Here is a 20,738-nt window from a genome sequence, read left to right as displayed (position 1 = left end):
GCACTTCGTGGAAGTGTGTGGAAGTGACCTCACTTCCGGTGGTTCATGTGTTCATTTGGAAGGAAGTGACTCTTCCCTGAAGTGATGACTTCTCCACTTCCATTGTTCATTTGGCAAGAAGTGAGCTCACTTCAGGGATGTCTTCCATATCATGTTTCTTTCCACAAAATGTGAAGGAAGTGAATAATAGTATTAACTAATTATTAAAATCTTTTATTTTTTGATAATATTGTTACTATAGCATTTATTTATGTGATTATTATTATTATTATTATTATTATTATTATTATTATTATTATTATTATTATTATTAATATTATTATAATACAAGCATTTAAAGAGAAACTAAATCCAAATATTTATTATTATTAGACTATTCAAACCTTCTCCTTGTTCATTGTAAAGTTTTGTGATGTCATCCTTTAACATTCAGAGAACAAAATGGCAGTAGGTTTAATTTCTTATACTCAACTAGCTCAATTCCAAGCCCTCTCTTCTACAACCTGACAACCACATGTAATAATCCATAGTATCAGTGACAACCACATGTAAAAACTCACAAATGCTTCAAGGTCCATATGAAAATAAACTTGTTCAAAAAGACAAAATGAACAACATCAAAGGGTTTTGCTTTACAAATCATAAGATAGAAACAACATTTGACTATGTCTCTCGCATAAGAACAACTTGAGACAAACCCTTCAACTCCATGGAGCACGACTATCAGTGAAGTTATAATTGTTTTCTGCAAAATAAACAACCACACACACTTGAATCTACACTCTTGATTCCAATATTATGAAGAAAATATTGTTTCAGTTAAAACATGAAAGTAGCTAATGGCAAACTCACATCGATACTAACATCAAGATCTAGATTTCTTCATCGATTCAATAAAGCTATCCAACCATCTTTTGCGAAGAGATGGCTTCCTCAAGTAGAACAATTCGGCTTGTTTTTTGATAGTGAGCAATTTGTCAAATACCATTTCCATGTTATCATCATCATAATCTTCCATATCCTATAGCGCATCAGAAAGTTTTTCCTTCCATGTTCTTTTCCTTGCCCGATCAATTGATGTCACTAAAAGTCCCAACTTATCACCAAATTTCTCCATAGCGGGATTTTTACCCGTGGTCCTTGTTGTGCGGCAAGTCCTAGTGGCAGTAGTATTGCTTGCATCTGTTCTTGGTGCTTCATGTATTTGACTACTTGCCTTAAATGCTCCAAAATCCATTGGTTCATTGGTTGGAGGCAATAAATCAACTCATTGATCATATAAATAAAGAACCATTCAAATCTGAAACAATAAATAATAAATTCATTCACATAACTTCACATATGCACAATATGTCTCATCCTCAAGCACTAGCATCTTTTCCAAATCATTCCACCTAACACTGCTAAGATTCATTAGCTTTTTAATGTCTTGATATTTTTGCTTCAAGGTGAGCATGTGGTTCACCACATTATTTGCATCCATGTAGGTGGCAGGAAATCTGTTATTCACAACATTCATATCTTCAATAAATGCTTGGCATTTGAATGACTTATCAACTTTCAAACCACTCCTTGCCATATCCGCAAGCAAAGGTATCAACACATTGCCCATTTCTTTTGTCCACCTTTTGTTTGTTGTTCCTTATCATAGCAAGATCAATATACAATAGAAATATTCAAGATTTTTTTATTCACAAATTGGAATAAGAGTATTAACACATAGTAATAGTATGAGAACAAAAAATAAATGAAAGCCAACTCATGAATCCATTTTCAGAAGTAACAATGAAATTAATATGCATAGTATCTTAAGTCAATCCTCCAAGCACACATGCTAATGAAACACAAAAAGTACCAATGTCAAAACAAAGTTTAACATCAACAAGACAAAGATAATGTCATCTTGTAATGTGTCCCTGACTAATATAATCACACCACATGTCATCCGTAATTTTTTCACGAAGTTTGTCTCCATTGTACTTGTGCATCCCATTGTTTGCCTGATGTGGCAGGTCTCTCATGTATAGAATCTTCATCCTCGATGGAATATTTGCTTGTAGCAATATGTCATCTGGGTCTACATCCTTTATGAAATTGTGGAGCACACAATAAGCAAGGACAATATACACTTGCATTATAAATGGGTAGAATGATTTTGTGTCTAAGATCCTAAATTGATTCTTCACCCAAAGGCTCTCTCTATGTGTGATTTGAGATGGGAATGACAAAGATTAAACAATTTCTTCACATTTTGTGGTATACAGTCCCGTGTGCTCTTTTAGATGGTATCGCACTTACCTATAAGGACTTATGAATCCGTGAGTTGTTGTGTACCCAACATTGACAAGGTAATATTTTCCTAGGAAAAAAAAGCCAAAGTTCTTTTGAAAAATTTAAATAATAAGGAAGGAAAGCATACAATATTGTTATATTATTAAACCTGGGGGAATATGTAGACCATAAGGTGGTGGTCTTAACAATGCATCTTTCAGTACTAGGTAGTCATTTGCTGAACCTTCCCCACCGATGAGTACGTATGTAAATTTTAAATCAAAAATCATATATGGCAAGTACATTTTGTGTGATGCCCTAGCCCCAAAATTTACCAATTCAATTTGAACAAACCCTTGCCTCAATATGGGTTCCATCAATGAATCCAATACAATCCTATAGGCTTAAATAGATTGTCTTCAAACTATATGATAATTTTAACTTAACATTGAGATAGAGAACAATGTACAATACCTTGAAAATTGGATAGTAATTTGGGTTGAATTATACATCAGGATGTAGTGATGTCCTTGGTTGTTTAACAAAGAAGTCTCTAATTGTTCAAATTTCTCCAAGGACATCATTAAAATATCGGCTAAAAAAAAAACTCCCAATATGCAAAAGATTTGAAATTTTGAAAATTGGTCAGAAACATTTGAGTCTTTAATAGTCACGAAAGTGCTAGGAAAAAACCAAAAGTAAACACATAACCACACAAATTCATTTTCAGAAGATAATGTAATTAGGATCTACATCTATGACTAAAAATGGATACAATCATACAAATAAGCGAATATATAGATTACAGTAAGGCATCTAGAGAAGAAACTAGACAAACTAAATGCAAATATCAAGAGAACTTCATGTAAATAATATGCATCAGAGACATTAAAATTCATCGAACATCCTATGAGAATCGTGTTGTTTAATAAAGAATGAATCTAGCACTGCCATAATCACACCAAGGAGAAAACTTTCATGAACCGAATTCATATGAAGAAAAAAATAAAAAAAATCACAACAAAGCCAATCTGCAAAAAACATATAAAATTATCTTAACGAAAACAAGAAGCCAATTACCAATTCTAAGAATATAAAATGGGAAAAGGAAGCAAGAAAAAAATATTTCCACCTCATAAGAATAGAAACCTCCACACAAAATCCAACGTGCTAAAAAAAAAGAAATAATGGCTAACTAAAATCATCCACATTGTTGAACTTCAACTTTAAACCATCTAAAACCAACTAAAAAGAACCCAAATGCTATAAACAAATGTTTTTTGATGTATGCATAAAATCACTTGAATTGTTTTAAGAGATTGGTCTTTTTTTAGGATTTTCAGTTAGGATTGTTTTAAGGAATTGGTATTCAGTTAAGATTGAAACACCTATACTGAACGTAGAAGAGAGATAGATTGTTGCTGCTGATCTAGAAGAGAGAAGGATTGCCGCTGTTGAATTTGGACCGGGGAAGGGTTGCCGCTGCCAGATTTGGAAGGGGGAGTCATAGCTACTGCTGGATCTAGAAAAGGGAGGGATCGGTGCTGTTGGGCGGGGGAGGGTTCGACCGTTCCAAAAGATGAGCGTTACCGATGGAGAGAGAAGGGGGGAGTGCGGAATTGGGGAAAGACTAGAGGTTGGGGAGACTCCACTTTCAAGAGTTCATTAGGATGAGGGAAGTGTGACGAACTCAGGTTTTTATATGGGCCTCACTTTAGCCACTTCAGCCTCAAAACCACTGAAGTGGGTCTAGTATAGTTTTGAATTCTTTAGGAAGTGGGGGAAGTGGGACTTCCCCCACTTCATGATAAAAGAATGATTGCTTCCCCGCAAGTGTACGAGATCTCCAAGTAATACTCTGTGTGTGACACAAGAGTCGTATTCCACAGGGCCAAGGAAGTATTATTACTCACTTTTCATCTATTATCTAGCCTACAAATTAATATATGTGAAGAAGAAATAAAACAAATAAACTTAAGCTAAGCCTATGGCCGGGATAACTAGCACACGAATGTAAACAAACAAGGAAGTATCAAGCATGAGAAGGGAGTGTTTGGACAAGGAATCCACCTAGGGTTGTCATTAAGTCCCAAACTAGGATGGTTTAAAGATGCATTGACGATAGTTGAGAGCTAGAGACCTTGTGTGTAGATTAGCCCCAATCTCTCGGTGACTAACCCCTGATCCTATACGAATGGCAATCGGAATCTCTTCCGGATCAACACACCTATGATCGCATTAAGTTCAAGAAAATATCTAATAGGAGTAAACCTACTCTTCTTCGGCTTAAACCTAGCAATGGAGGGATACCAACACCTGATCTCTCGGCGTGTTATCACAAGCATCCCCTTTCAGTCTCTCCTAGATCTAGTACGCGTGAGTAGGTAACATCTATGCATACAACTCATAATAGAATTATGGATTTCTCCATAAATGTAATTCTAAGCATCAAAGCACAAAAGATTGAATCTCAAACAACTATCAAATTAAATGAATAACAACATCCCAAGTTCTTACACAAGATGAAACCCTAGGATTCATTCAAATCCAAACACAACAATAAGTTAATCCCTCATGATAAGGGACACTAATACAACATACTAGGAAGAAAAAAACATAAATGAAGTAATAAAAACCCCCTCTAGGTCGTGATCCCTTTGAATGGATGAAGCTTCGAATGGTGATGCAATGGTGGCTTAGATTTTCACTCCAACTCCTCCTTTTCTCCTCTCCCTCTTGGTGATGATGTGTGCTCGTTTCCCATAAGGATCATCGTCGGAAGATGGCCGGAAGGCCTCAAGAAAGTGTGGTGCCGATGGCCCAAAAGGCCAAGAAGAAGTCCCCTTCCTTTGCCCTCAAAATGTACTTTTATACCCCCAAGTCGATGTATAATGGTGTGAATCCCGGGGTCAATGAGGGGGTCATTGAGGCCGTATAGCTTAGGCCAAATCTCTTCCCTCCATGTGCTACAGTGTCAATCCAGGGGTTAATCCTGGGCTGTATTGAGGCCGTATGAACAAGAACACTTTCTGGACCAAAAATTCTCCAGGTGCTACATTGACTGCTACAGCAATTCGGTATTGTACATCTGCTACAGTATATGCTACAATACTGCGAGACCTAGTTTTCTTCTGTTTCTCGCCCAAATCATATTATTGTGTTCTCCGTGGCTCCTCCATGCCCTACAATGCGAATAATACACGATTAAGCACAAAACGGGCATTTATTCTTACAAAAATACATGCTAAGTGCATAAAATACATATACTAAAATACATACATTTAGACACTTATCAAAGAACATATGAAATGGGGGGAAGTCAACTCACTTTTCCCCACTTCAGCCCAAATGAACATGCCCTAAGTGTAAAGGACTTCTAATTTAAAGATTCTTGAGTCTAATTCATCTCATTGATTCGACCGTGGAGGTTTATTGTATAAGCTACCCCTTATCTCTAAGTGACTAACTTCTAAACATAAAGGAGCAGGTATTTTGCATATTCTCCTTATGAGCACATTATCGTTCATAAATCTCCCTAAACATAAAGTTTCTTCTCAAAAATGCTAGAAAATTTCCTATTTTATGTCTTAATCATCTATTTATAGGGGTTTTGTACAACTCAACGCAGTTACTAAACATGGGTGTGTTTAGTGGGTTTGTTAGGTACTTAAAGTTCTTGAAAAATAACATTTTCAGGAGAAAATTCGGCTAAAGAAAAGGCCCCCATAGAACTTAACATGCCCATTTTCCATAGAAACATAGCCCCACAAGATAGTAAACGACTATGTTTTTAGGCAATGTATCCATTCTCATTTCAAAAACATTCTGTATCTGGCTAGGCTTTAGAACATAGAGGTACTCTCTAGGCTTGCTTAGTTTAATTACATCATTTTCTTCATCAATTTAGCCCAAACCTTGCTCAAATTGCCTTCTTTTGCTCCAACACTTATAAAAGAACCCTAATCATTACAGATATCAAGATTGAGTAAATCCACACGGGCGTGTGGAAATTCCACACGCCTGTGTGAATTTGCAAAACTTCATTTTTCAGCGGCATGCGAACAGTAACTTGCTACAGTACCCTCTGTGAAAAACACTCCCGATTCCACACTTTTCATTGAGGCAACATAAACAAGCACACGTCTATGTTATAGATCGCGTCGCTTCTTCAATAAAAGGCCACATTGATGAAGATCTTGCTAGCATTGCACAAGTTGGAATATGCGAATGTGATTACCTTTGTGCCCCTTTAAACCATGTAATTGCTTGCACGCATGGAGATTGGCACACATTCATGTATCTTCGAGCACAACTTGTGTCTTCACGTTTGTTCACTCCAAGATTTCATCAACAAAGTGCAATCGTAATCTACTTTGGCTTTCTTTCCTCTATATTTGGCTCCACAACCCTACATGCACAAAAGTAACACAAATACACATATATTAGAGCTAAAATCTGATAAAAGTAATGCTCATCATAAGAAAAGAATACTTAGTATTACTAATACATAAGCACTTATCATACACAATCCTCTTTGTGGTGATTGATGATTGGGTAGCATAAAATTCCGCCGCTAGGTTTGCTAATGCTATCTAGTTATCTAGCCTTATAATCATGGCCATCATAACTTACATCGTGACCATGTTCAGTGATCCTGGCAATGTGCCTTTATTCTACAAGCCTGACCTTAAGCATCCAATGTCATCAATTAAAGAGGCTAAGAAAAATATAAAGATTGAACATCCATACATTTCTCTTAACCTCGTGGAGTGGTGACTTCGGATGCTTAAGTTTAGGAGTGACATCAGCAGTGGCCAACTCTAAGGAACAAGAGATGAAGGAGTAGAGGAAAAAAAAAGAGCAAGCGATGAGTCAAAGGGAAAATCGGCTTTCTTTTGAGGCTTTGGGTGATGACATGTCATTAGGTTTGTGTCTAGACACTATGATGTGGCAATGGAATAGGTGCAGTTTCTCAAGCATCATGAGTCACCCAGTAACTTGCTTATCCATCATTGGGTTTCATGTATATCTAGTGCAATGTTCCGCTTTTTGAAGAAAACAAATATATAAAGTTATGTGATTTCATCATGCATAATTTTATCAAATTTATCTGATTAGATATTAATAATATAATTAATTTATAATTTTTAACTGATTTTAAAGTATTGCGTCGAGGATGGAATCATGGAACTATGTGGTTTTTTTTTTTGGATTTTTTTTATGAAAGTGGATAAATGACAATTTTGTTAAAAAATGGAACATAGATACATAATAGTAGTAAACAATAAGGTAACACACAAAATGAAGCATATGATAACCTAGGTAACCACAACCGGTGATTATACATCTTTGTAAAAATATTTGGGTAGGAGATAACAAGCAAAGAAAAGAGAGAATTTGTTAATAATAACATCCGATCATTGTCATTCATCTGAGCCCACTTTGGGATCATGAACTTTGAACAATATCACTTGTTTAAAGGAATGGTGGAGAGGGTATTGGTTAGTGCACATGAATTCTCTTAAGCTCTAGAAATGAAACACACAAAGTCAAGGCTACATTTAATAGCAAATAATGCATCTTTAAGCTTGGTCCTCTACAATTCCTACATAGTCTATAGCCAAACAATAAACATGTCATCAATTTTACTAATAATTGAGGTTGGTGTGAGGAAACATTGATTGAAGATATGATTATTCCTTTCCAAACAAATATTTCAAGAATGACTTATATAAGGAGCTCCTATGCCTCCCATTACCGAAACTCCAATTTGGTAACCCAAGAAATCTAAATCTACTATATGGAAGCAAAGAATTTAGAAAGCTTGAGAATATGACCAAAACGGATCTAGATGCATTCGATAAAGGGGCATTACAAGAATAGATGGTTAATAGATGCCATTATCTTGCGTCAAAAAACTCATAGGAGAATTAGCAAACTGTTACAACCTCATTTTACATTGTTATCAAAGGTGAGAAGTTTTATTATCTTATGGAAACCACATGAAGATGTTGGTTTTCTTCTGGTAGATTCGTTTTCGGAAAAAATTTCACTATCAGCATTTGAACCACGTACATCATTAAGGAACCTGTAGAAGGATCTAACCAAAAATTATTTATTATTCTCTAAGAACCAAACCTAGAGGTCCACATTTTCTCTTGAAATGTGTGGGATGGGTGCTCTTAACAAATGAATCTTGAAGGGAATGGTCTAAAGGAATAGCAAAGAAAGGGTAGAGGATGCAAGATGGAAATCGTGGATATCTTTAGGGGCCTTTCGCTGGCGGGCCTGGTGTTTGTGGCCACCTGTGAAGCAAGTGTTTGTTAGATCCCTATCCCTAATTCCTAAAAGGGACTAGGCTCTAGAACAAATGTATTATTATATTACCTTATTCTTTTAATATTGAATCAGATAAAAAATTATGTGATATACATCAAAATAGCTTCCATATAAAGTTACCCCAAAAAATTACATTATTTTTGAAAATGATTAGAAATTTGTAGCAAAAGAGTTTCCTCTCCGATAATCATAGTTCAAATGTTGGCTCCTTTTACCTGAGTCATTAAAAATTGGATTTAGAGTTTAATTATTTAAATTTTTTCCAAAATGGAAAAAAAGGCATTTATATGAAGTTGACATTTAATTAACTAAAATTTTTAAATAATTCAACTTTAAAGTTAATATCATGATAGTTATTTAGTTGAAATGTGGAAATCAATAGCGAAGTTTATGTATATAATGTGTGTGTGTGTGTAATGAGGTACATTAACATGTATTTTATTTTATCTTATCTATTGCTTAGAATTTTATTCATCCAACATTGTCATGGATCTGATATGATCTGATGGAAATTGTATATTGTAAAATTTGCATTCAAAATGAGATTTTTAATACTCTTCTTTGTTTTATCGAATATTGATGGCATACCACATGCATACACGTCAGTTGGACAATTGTTTTTTTCATAAAGTTAGTTTCACAATTTAACTATAAAAGCCTTCCCCTTTCTAGAACATGCAAGACAACACTACATGAAAATTATTAATTACCAACGAAAATTACCAAGGAAACATTTTCATGGCTACTTAGCCAGGGAATAGAATGGAATGATTAGATACAAAGATTAAAAATATTACCCAGGGATTACACAGGGCAATACCTAGGGAATTAGAAAGGGCAAAACTTTCCCAAGCTATTCCATTACTAAATATTGCTGGAACTAGGCGGGCAATATTTAGCAATGGATTACTATCGAAAATTATCTGTTGGTATCTATACCCTAGCTAATCCCTGGGTAAAATTAAATAGTTTTAACATTACCCAGGGATTAGCTAGGTAAAATATTCGTTGTTATTTGTCCCTAGCTAATCCCTGGGTAAACTAAACAGCTTTAACATTACCCAGGGATCAGCTAGGTAAAATATTCATTGTTATTTGTCCGTATCTAATCCCTGGGTAAACTGAACAGCTTTAACATTGCCTAGGGATTAGCTAGGAAACATAATCGTTGTTATTTGTCCGTAGCTAATATCTAGGTATTTTATTTCTTAGAATTTTTATTTAGCCAGAGATTAGTTTCCGTAGGTAAAATTGTTGATCTTAAACATTACCTAGGGATTAGCTAGGGACATAGCCATCATGTTTAATTCAAAGCTAATCCCTAGGTAAATATAAATTAATTTGATTAGTTTAGAAGTGTATTAAATTGCTTTTTTTTTTAAGATTTGTTATTGAATTTAAAAATTTTATTATTAGTTGTATTAACTTCATTATGACATACATAATTTTATAGTATGATTTGGTTGAAATCAAAAGAAAATAAATAAATAAATGCACTTTTTAATTAGCATTTAACTAAAATAACGCCAACAATTGCTAGGAAGAATGCATTTTTTTTTTTATATTCTTGATAGTCGTGGCACCAAAACTTAAGTAAAATTACAAATTTTAATATGAATCACCAACAAAAGATTACATTTTTAATTTTATAATATACCAAGCTTTAATCTTGACAGTTTTTTTCTAAAAGTTAATTGAGCACCATCTTTTTATAAAGACTTATAAAGATATATATTTATTTACCTTTTAATTGTATTTTGTTAAAAAGTCTACTCAGTTAGTATATTATATTATATTTTTTTAAGTTTAGGATTAAATATAAGTATATAATTAGTTCAAATAAATGTTATGGGACCCGGGATTCACGTCCTCATCCAAAATCTTTGGAGTGAGCTTCAGGACCTTAGACTATGAGTTTTTTTAATATGACCTTTTTTTTGTTTTAATTATCAAAATGACCCAATGTTAAATTATTGATTTGTTTTTAAAATTTAATTTTTTTCAATCATATTTACTTTGGAAAAATATGTTGTTGTTGTTGTTGTTGTTGTTGTTGTTGTTGTTATTGTTGTTGTTATTATTATTATTATTATTATTAAATCTTGTTAGTTTTCAAACCATTTTTAAAATGTTATTATTATTAACATAATTATTTTTTTAAAGAATAAGTAAAAAATTTTAAATCTTTTTGAGTCATTATTTTTTATTTTTTAATAACTAATTAATTTTAAAAAAATATTTTTAAACATTAATACCTAACCTCACGGGTAGGGTTAGAAAACCCTAACTACAGTGTTACCTATGAACAAATAATAACAGTTTTTAATAATAATAGATTATTCCTAACATAAAAGTTACATTTTTTTTTCACATATAATCCTGGAAAGCAGGAAATTTGCATGTATGTATCTTTAACAAAGTATGTAACTGTGTTCATAATTTTGTCTTAAAAAATTGACTAATTTGTAAAACTATTTTATCATTTTTTCTTAACCTAATTTGAATGTCAAAAAATAATATTAATAAAATTAAAAAGAAACATTTTTAAATATACATTTTCATAAAAACATATATGAAAATAATTGAAAGAGTCAGTCATTGGGAGGCGTGCGGGATGATATGTATGTGATAAATAAAATATTTGTGTAGAGATTGACAAAAAGATTATTATATTTAATTTAGTTTTTATGAATTTTTTATTTTTTTTATTTTTCCATATTCAGTTTCGTATTTCAATATTTGATCCCTTTTTGCAATTAAACATTTTACAATTAAACAAGTGGAGTTATTTTTATAACAAAATTTATTAGTAAACAATACTAATTAACTTAAATGTTATTAAAATTATTAAAAATAATAATTTAAATTTTCGAATATTTAATAAATAAATTTTATAAAAGATTTTAATTTTAGATTATTTTTAAAAAAATAGGTTTTTAGAAACGCTAAACATATCGCATGCCTTCTCCCCAAGCCTCTTCTCCACCTCCACTGCCATCGCATGCTTTCTCACAGCATCTAGTGAGCCCTCGAGCATCACTGCTTGTTTGGGGTTTCCGTTCAAGCATCTGGTGAGCCATCGCATGCCTTCTCACAGATCTTCTTTTTCCCTTGCTCTCGCTGAACGAGTTCTTTGTTCTTTGTTCCTTGTTCAGATCGGAGGAGTTCTTTCGGACTGAGAGGGAGCCGAAAAGGCGAGATTTCACTGCTTGTTTGGGTTTTCGCTCAATTCTTCGTCTGAGGTAGGTTGGATTTGTTATTAATTTGTTGGGTTTTGATTTTCTTTGTTCTGATTTTCTTCAGTTTATCAAAGTTTCCATCTTGAATCTTGAAAAAAAATGCTAGAATTTCAAGTTGTTGTATCTGATGATTCTCATCCTCTCGTTTATGGAGTTCTATTCAGAGTGATCGGTTGTATGGGAGTATGATCGAATGTGTGGATGAATCTTGAAGCTTTTCTTTTGGAGCAGGGACCGGAAACCAGTGTAAGGATCAAGAGTTGAAGCAGTTCTCTGAGCTTTTGAGCTTATTTGGTATGTACTTTTGATTTTGACTCTTGATTAGTCCTTTTGTGCCTTCTGATGTATTCATCCACTAGTTAGGATTACATGTAAATATCATTTTATGAGCTCTAATTTGTGAAGTTCTTGCAAAATCAAATCTCCGTTGAAGGAGAGTTTAATTTAATGCTGTATCTTATACAGTTTGGTGGTTTTCCGACCTTCATGCTGTGTCTTACATAGTGTGTGCCTTGTTATATGAGTAATATTCTGATGCTCTAGCAAAACTTAGTTCTTTGCAGAACCTTTACTCTTATAAACTAATTCAATTTACTACCTTTGTTACTAATGTTATTTGTTAATGGTGAATATCTTATGTGAGAATTATTGCACTTTGTTTTGAAACTTTTTGTGTAGTCTTTGGTGGCACTTATTAAAGTATAATAATCTTCCCAGTTCTGTACATTTGTTTGCTTGTCTGATCTTGTTATCATGTGCATGCTGGAAGTGACTTAGACGCATCCATATGAGTATCTGTAGTACTTAAAATCTTCATGGAATATCCAGCTTCAATAATTTGCCGCCCTGATCTATGTTATGTAATTCTCCCATGCATTTTCCTTGTCAAACTGATGTTTTTATGAGACTTCTTTCCACAGATTTTGTTATATTTGATATATCATCACATCTTTAGTATAGAAATTTAAAATACAAAGGGTCTATAATGCAAAATGACAAATTTGTGTATATAAGTACAAAGGCTAATGCAAGTGAGTAATTGTGTACATCTCCGCAAAATTAATATATTATTTTTGTATATATATAAGAACACTACTTTGAGTTTAATGTTTGTTTCTAGTGGCCAAAGTCACTTAAAGTAATACTAACATAGGTCTCTCATGTGACAATTGTTTGATGCTTTGTCAAATATAATATATATATATATATGAGTGGGTTTGTCACAAAAATAAATTTTGCAAATATTAATATTTAAATAGAGTATATAAATAAATAAATATGTGTTTGGAAAGGGACATGCGAATAATTTATATGAAATAAATCTTATTTAATAAATTATCGATTTGCAAAGAAAAAAAATCAATTTTACAATATAAAATGGTTAAAAAAATGATTTTATAAATTTAAGGCAAGAGTTCCCAAAGCAGTGAACCTACAGCCATGATAGACCAATCATTCATATTTTGATTCTTATCTAAAGTAGCAGCTTTTCTGTATTAGTTCTGAATCAACATGAAACCTTTAGGTGAATTATGTTCCTTTTTTTTGTTATTCATTGCTAGTTATCAATGAATTTTTGTTTGAACTATTTATAAGCAAACTGCTGGCTTCCCTCTTTACTACTTGACTAGAAGGTTATATGCAATGCTATTGTAGAGATTTATTTTCTGAATGTTTGTCCCTGCCTACTGCTAATAATTAATGCAAATCATCTTTGAATGAATTTGGTATCTATATTAGTTCTGAATCAACATTTTTTTTTGTTATTCATTCACTAGTTATCCATGAGTTTTTATTTGACCTATTTATAAAAAAACTGGTGGCTGCCCTCTTTACTACTTGACTGGATGGTTATGTGCAATGTTATTGTAGAGATATATTTTGTGAATGTTTGTCCCTGCCTATTGCTAATGATTGATGCGTTTCTTTGAATGAATTTGGTATCTGTTTTGTTGTGAATCAACATGAAACTTCAGATGAATTATGTTTGGTTTTTTTTGTTATTCATTCGCTTGTCACTATGTGCAACTGTTGTCCGTTTGTTGTTTGCCATTTACCCTTTGCCTAACCACAACACCTGTTGCTTTACTAGGCCTCGGTGGTTTAATATTCTCTATATGATTGAACTATATTGTTGTTTATCTGTTCAGCATGTTTGTTTAGTATTTGCTTGGGCATTTATTTGGGTAATTTCATTTTCAAAAGATTGCTTTGTAGCTTTTCTATTTTTTTTTTCCAAAAGTTTTTTGTTGTCTCTATTGACAAAGAATGCATCATGGCTTGATGTCTTTCATATGTTTGGCTGAATGGTGGTTTATGTGTTAGCTTTACTATATTCTTAGTAATTTATCTATTGATTCCATTTTCAAAAGATATGTTGGGAGGGTCTCTGTTTTTCTTCTTAAGTGGTATCTTAATTGAAGACCAAATACATCATGGTTTAATTAGTTCTTTATATTATTTGGCTTCATATATGCGTATATATACTACCTTTATGGATGCTATATGCTCGGGTGCTGATTTAGTATTCCCATTTTTAAAAGATCAAGTTTGGAGGTTCTCTATTTTTTTAGCTAACTGTTATCTTCCTTGGCAAAGAATACATCCTGGCTGGGCTCATTAATTAACACCATAATTGGAAACCTCAAGCTATCCATTACTAATATTCACATCAGATATGAAGACCTTGAGAGGTAAAACATTCTGCTCTTCTTTTCTTTCTATATAGTAATATATATATATATATATATATATTACTATGTTCTCGAGAGTTGTTTTCTTCTGCCTCGCAGATGGGTATGTGTTATGTTTAACATGTGGGTTTCTATGCTATACACAATGAAATTGAAGTTGTTATCTCTGGCGCTGATGATTGTGTGTGATTTGGTGGTGTGTGTTTTTTGTAGATTATATTTAAAAATGCATACGATCTTATGTTATGTGTGTGAATTGGGATTTGGACGAATTCGCTTGGTGTGGCTTTGGGTTTGTCGATATTGAACAATTAATTTTTTTAAATGCTGAAAAATATCACCTTATTTCTTTAGCTCTGATTTTTTTGAAGCTTATCCTGATCCTGATCTTTTTTGGGAGCCAAACCTGTGGACATGATCATTGTATTTTCTTTTTTCTGTGTCTTTTTACTCTTCATGTACTTGAGTTATTAATAAACAAATACAGTTGATCTTGTTCTCATGCTAAATTTCACTGTTCTTTTCCACTATTTCTAAAGAAGACAAAACATTCAGAAGGCATCACAATTTAAATGTGAAAATGAGACCAAAGATATATAGCAAGAATTTGAATTCTCATCACCAAGTTCTACCATGCATATGACTCATATTATGTCGGAAGGATCTTCCACTCAAAATATTTTATTTCTATGACAAACAAGATGAAGAAAAATTATCTTTTCAAAGATAATTTAAGCTGCACTTCTTCTTCAATTAAAAATATCTAGCAAATTACATGAAAATCTATTCTCAATAATTAGTCTACAATGATGAAAGTTCCTAAATATGGATAATATAGCCACAAATTTAATTGAAAGAAGAAAAAAAATAAATTTATATAGGTATGTTTGTATAGCTCTAGCTAGACAAAATTAATCATCATCCATTGGTGTCGTCACAAGATCACAAGAAGACAGCTATATATATATATATCAATTATTAATAATAGTTTTTGCTTCATTTTAAGCCTTTCACTTCCCTTCTTTTTTTCCCCTTTTTCCCCCTCCTTTTTCCCCCTTTTTTTTAATATTGTGAACTAAAAGCCATTCTTCAGGGATTAATAATATGAGAAAACTTATCTCAGCTTCCAAGTTGATTCTTGTTTGCATTGTGACCATGATTTTGTTTATAGCCTACCTTTTTTCTTTCCATAAAATTTATTTTGCTTTGGGAATGTATGCATTCCCAAAGCCAAACTCAGCAAATTAAATAATTAAGCTATGACTGCATGCAGCTAAAAGAAAAGCATGCATATCTCTGGTAAAAATGCATGGATGTAGTACAAGAAAAAAATTAAATGATTGGTGTATTTGAAGCTATAATTGTTTATTTTGACTTTAAACTCAATTAAAGTGCTTAGTGTTATTTAGTTTTCTATTTACAGAGTCAGTGATTAGCTAAATTCTAGTTTAATAACTACTCATTTTTATGCAAAGATTAATTCCTAAATTAATTCATTGTGTTTGTGTTTAATCTTGCAATGAATTCATCATCAAACTCTAATTAATAATTTATAACTCATGTTCTCTTTATGTGATTAATTAATGATGATGATTGAATAACAATATTCATGCATAATTGTTTTTAAAAACATCTTAAATCAAATAATTTAATATGATTAGAACAAATGGTCGGGCCATGATTAATATTTATAATTAATATTTATAATATATTGCTTCTTATGCCTGCACAATCAAACTAAGTAATGCTTTCCATTAATCCACACACATGCATGCACAGTCAAGCTTTACTGTATTTTAATTAGATACACTTCTTGAATGCTCATGTTTTTGTTGAGTCAAGCTTTACTGGATTTTAATTAGATATACTTCCTGAATGCTTATGTTTTTGTTGAGTGAAATGTTTACTGTTTTTCATTATGAATAATCAAAAGTTGAGATTTTTTTTTAATATGCTAGCTACAGGCAAAATAGTAGAGAATATTTTGGCTATAAAATAATTGCAAACTGTAGCATAAATGTTGCTTGTTATTATGGGTAGGATTGTTATTTTCATATGTTTACCTTTGGTCCTTGTTATTAGGCTTTGTTTATAAGTAGCTCTTTTTATTGTTTGGTGGTATTTCTTGGTTTAAGGGCTGACCACTGTTGAATGTGTGCTTTCTAGGGATTTAAGTAGCTGTTTATATTTGGAAGCAGGCAATCCTTTCCCGGCTACAAACTCGCCGGTGAAATCTGTGGTTATTCCTTTGCTGCAAACTCAATTCGTGAGTACACGTGTCCGAGAGGTCAAATCATCTATGTTTTCTATCCCATTTATATATATATATATATATATGGTGAAATTTTTGTATGTATATAGCAATGTGTTCACACAAACAAAGAAAATGATCACATGTGTTATGCATGATATAGAAATATGCATGAATTAAGAATAAAGGAACAATGTATTAAAAAAACTTTTAAGGTTTGTTTGTATTTGTCAACCATAAAGTCTGTCATGTTCACCTAATCTATCTCAATTTATTTGTAGGCTTATTTTGAATTTGCAATTTAATTTAACTCTGAATATATATTTGTTTTAAAGTATTCATGTGAACATATATGGTGTATGTGTTTTAAATATATTTTTAATCTACAAACATGTGTTAATTTTAAAAATCATATTGTTCTATGTTATCGGAATATAAATGGGAATTGATCGGGAGTGGATGTATAATAGACTTACACACGGACATAGATTTATTAACCCTGAATTTGTAGTTGGGGTAGAGTCATTCATCCAAATGCTTGTGACCAACCGAGATTTATGGATGGTGATAAAATAAGATACCCATGTTGTAAGTGTCAAAATCGAAGGTATGAAGTGGTTGATAATGTGAAGTTACACCTTCTGAGGAATGGGTTTACTCAAGATTATCGTCAATGGGTATGTCATGGGGAACCTATGGTATATGCAAATTGTAGTGAAACTCAGTGTAATTCTTTGAGATCACAAGATGTGGAAGGATCAAGCTCATACAGGGACATGATTATTGATGCAATTGGTCCTAACTTTGATCCATATTATGATGCAAATGAAGAGGAAATGCCAAACCCTATAACTCAAAAATTGTATGGCATGCTTGATACAGCAGAAGAACCTTTATGGCCTGGATGTGAAGCGCACACTCAATTATCTGCCGTTGCAAGATTATTAATAATAAAACCTGAGTTTCAAATGTCAGAGAGGTGTTATGATACTGTATTGCAATTTATGAAAGAGGCATTACCAACTAATAATAAGTTGGTTGATAACTTCTATAATACAAAGAAGTTTGTTGCTGGCTTGGGTCTTCCATGTGAGAAAATCCATTGTTGCATAAATAGATGTATGTTATATTGGGGTAACGATAGTGGCAGAAGAAGTTACAAGGTTTGTGATCATCCTCGATATAAAAGCGGGAAGAGAGGCATAGGGAATGACAAAGATTATTTATCGAATCAAAAGATGCATTATTTTCCATTGATACCTAGGCTACACAAATTGTATGCTTCAAAGGTGACGGCGAAGGATATGAGATGGCACAAAGAGCATGATAAAAAGGATGGCGTAATTTGCCATCCTTCTGAGGCTGAAGCATGGAAGTAATTTGATCTCATACATCCTCTTTTCGCATCAGAGGCTCGAAATGTAAGACTTGGGTTGTCTACAGATGTGTTTCAACCATTTGGACAATCAGGCAAGCAATATTCTTGTTGGCCTATTATTATCACACCATACAATTTGCTGCCATGGATGTGTATAAAGGACCCTTATATGTTTTTAACTGTTATTGTACCTGGCCCCAAAAACCTAAAGCAAAAGTTAGATGTGTACTTGCAACCATTAATTGTAGAGTTAAAACATTTGTGGAATGTTGGAGTACAAACATATAATGTGTCCAAGAAACAAAATTTTCAGATGAGAGCTGCACTCACCATTAGTGACTTTCCAGCTTTTGCAATGTTATCAGGATGGAGTACAGCAAGCAAAAAAGCTTGTCCATATTGTATGGATAAATCAAAGTCTTTTAGCCTTGTTAATGATGGTAAAGTTTCATGGTTTGATTGTCTCGGCAATTCCTACCAACACATCATCCTTTCAGAAGAAACAGAAATGATTTCCTAAAGAACAAGATTGAAGAGTCACCACCTCCATCTATTTTTTCTGGGCATCAAATTTTAAAACAAATCAAAGACTTAAAGTTGAACAAAATAATAGAAGTTGGTGCTGAACAATGGAATGCTCCTATTTGTAAGTCAAGTGGATGGCACAAGCGTAGTATATTTTGGGATTTGCCTTATTGGAGTACTAATCTCATCCGCCATAATCTTGATGTCATGCATATTGAAAAAAATGATTTTGAAAATGTGTTTGACACGGTGATGGATGTGGAAGTCAAAACCAAAGATAATGTAAAAGTAAGAGAGGATGTGATAATATATTGCAAGCGTAAAGAATTGGAGAAAAATGAAGTGACCGGGAAATATCCAAAATCTTGCTATAGCTTAAGTAAGGAAGAATAAAATGTTGTTTGTGAATGGGTATGTCAAATTCGGTTTCCGGATGGGTATGTTTCAAACATGGCAAGGTGTGTTGATATGTGCAAGTATAAAATGTATGGAATGAAAAGCCATGATTGCTATGTATTTATGCAAAGGTTAATCCCTATAGCCTTTCATGAATTATTACCATTGTCGGTATGGAATGCTTTGACAGAGCTAAGCTTATTTTTCAAAGATCTTACTTGTTCGATGATTAGAATGGAAGACATGAATAGGCTTATTGAAGAAATTCCTGTAATATTGTGCAAGTTGGAGCGTATATTCCCTCAGGGTTTCTTTGACTCAATGGAATATCTTCCAATTCACTTACCATATGAAGCAAAGATAGCAGGGCCAGTGCAATATCGTTGGATGTACCCATTTGAGAGGTAAACTTTAATATAGATTCAGCCTATATGATTTTGTATGATGTCTATTTTTTTAATTTGATATAACTATTCTTATTTATAATTTAGGTTCTTACGTCATTTAAAGAAGAAAGTAACTAACAAAAACAAGGTTGAAGGTTCAATTTGTAATGCGTACTTAGTTGAAGAAGCATCCACTTTTTGTTCATATTACTTTGAGCCTCATGTGAACACAAAGTTAAGAAAAGTACCTCATAATGATGATGGAAGAGAGGTTGAAACATCTGAAGGTCTTTTATAAATAACTAGTTTTCCGGTCGACCATACATAGGCCACAGAAAATCAAGCGCTTTGACTCGATAAAGAATACCATCAAGCTCAAAATTATGTCTTACTAAATTGTGATGAGGTTCAACAATATGTCAAGTATACTTCTCTACTTCATTTTAATTACTTTTTAGTAACACAAATCGGTTCGTCTTTTGAAGGATATTTGTGGAAGAGATGGTAGGAAATACACCTAATATAACTAATGCACGAGTTGATGGTAAATTGGAAAATGAATTTGCTAACCTGGTTTAAGATTTTGCGTAAGTCTTAACCTTTATATATTCTTTCTTTATTTATCAATCTTATTATATTGATTTCTTGTCTATTAATATTAATAGTGCATCTTATTATGTAGGCATGGGATCCCTAATAATAATGTGACCAATCAAAATGATGAAAGATCTCGCAATCGGGCGCTAAAAGTTATGATGACTTATCCATTGTATTTTTCATCAAGGGTATAAATTCACTAACAGTAGACATGAAAGTAGAAGAATGACAATAAATAGTTACGAGGTTTGTGTAAAGGGTTCCATTCTGGGTGCAGCATCATATGATGATGATGGTCTTTTGAGAGAGATTAGTACCACCATTGAGAGTATCCTCGCACTCATAATAAAAGGACTACATTGTTCAAAGTGTGATTGGTTTGATCCGACTCTAAATGTTGACGAAGATGCATAGGATTACAATCTCGTGGATATCCAATCACAAAGAGATTTGACAAGAGGAACCCTTCATTTTATCTACACAAGCGACCACAAGTATATTACACATCTTATCCAAGCATGAAACGCGGACAAGGATGATTGCTCGGCTGCGTGCAAAATTAAGCCACACAAAGTGATTGATGCTCCACCAGCAGAATTTGGCATTCCAAGAAGATGAAATCCAAGAGCACTCCAGTGACAATATCGATGACACAACGAGACC

General features: G+C 32.9%; 1 long non-coding RNA gene across 1 annotated transcript; it reads left to right on the top strand.

Moving 5' to 3' along the window:
* The first annotated feature begins 11,569 nt into the window (after positions 1 to 11,569).
* On the top strand, positions 11,570 to 16,810 carry LOC120251071. Its single transcript, XR_005533348.1, has 4 exons — positions 11,570 to 11,681; positions 11,766 to 11,852; positions 12,014 to 12,143; positions 16,741 to 16,810. It is a non-coding gene; the product is annotated as an uncharacterized LOC120251071 (long non-coding RNA).
* The last annotated feature ends 3,928 nt before the right edge of the window (positions 16,811 to 20,738 follow it).

This window comes from Dioscorea cayenensis, chromosome 20 (genome assembly GCF_009730915.1).
Source record: "Dioscorea cayenensis subsp. rotundata cultivar TDr96_F1 chromosome 20, TDr96_F1_v2_PseudoChromosome.rev07_lg8_w22 25.fasta, whole genome shotgun sequence".
Classification (NCBI taxonomy): Eukaryota; Viridiplantae; Streptophyta; class Magnoliopsida; order Dioscoreales; family Dioscoreaceae; genus Dioscorea; species Dioscorea cayenensis.
Note: the sequence above shows the minus strand (reverse complement) of the source record. Positions and strands in the feature narration are given on the sequence as shown.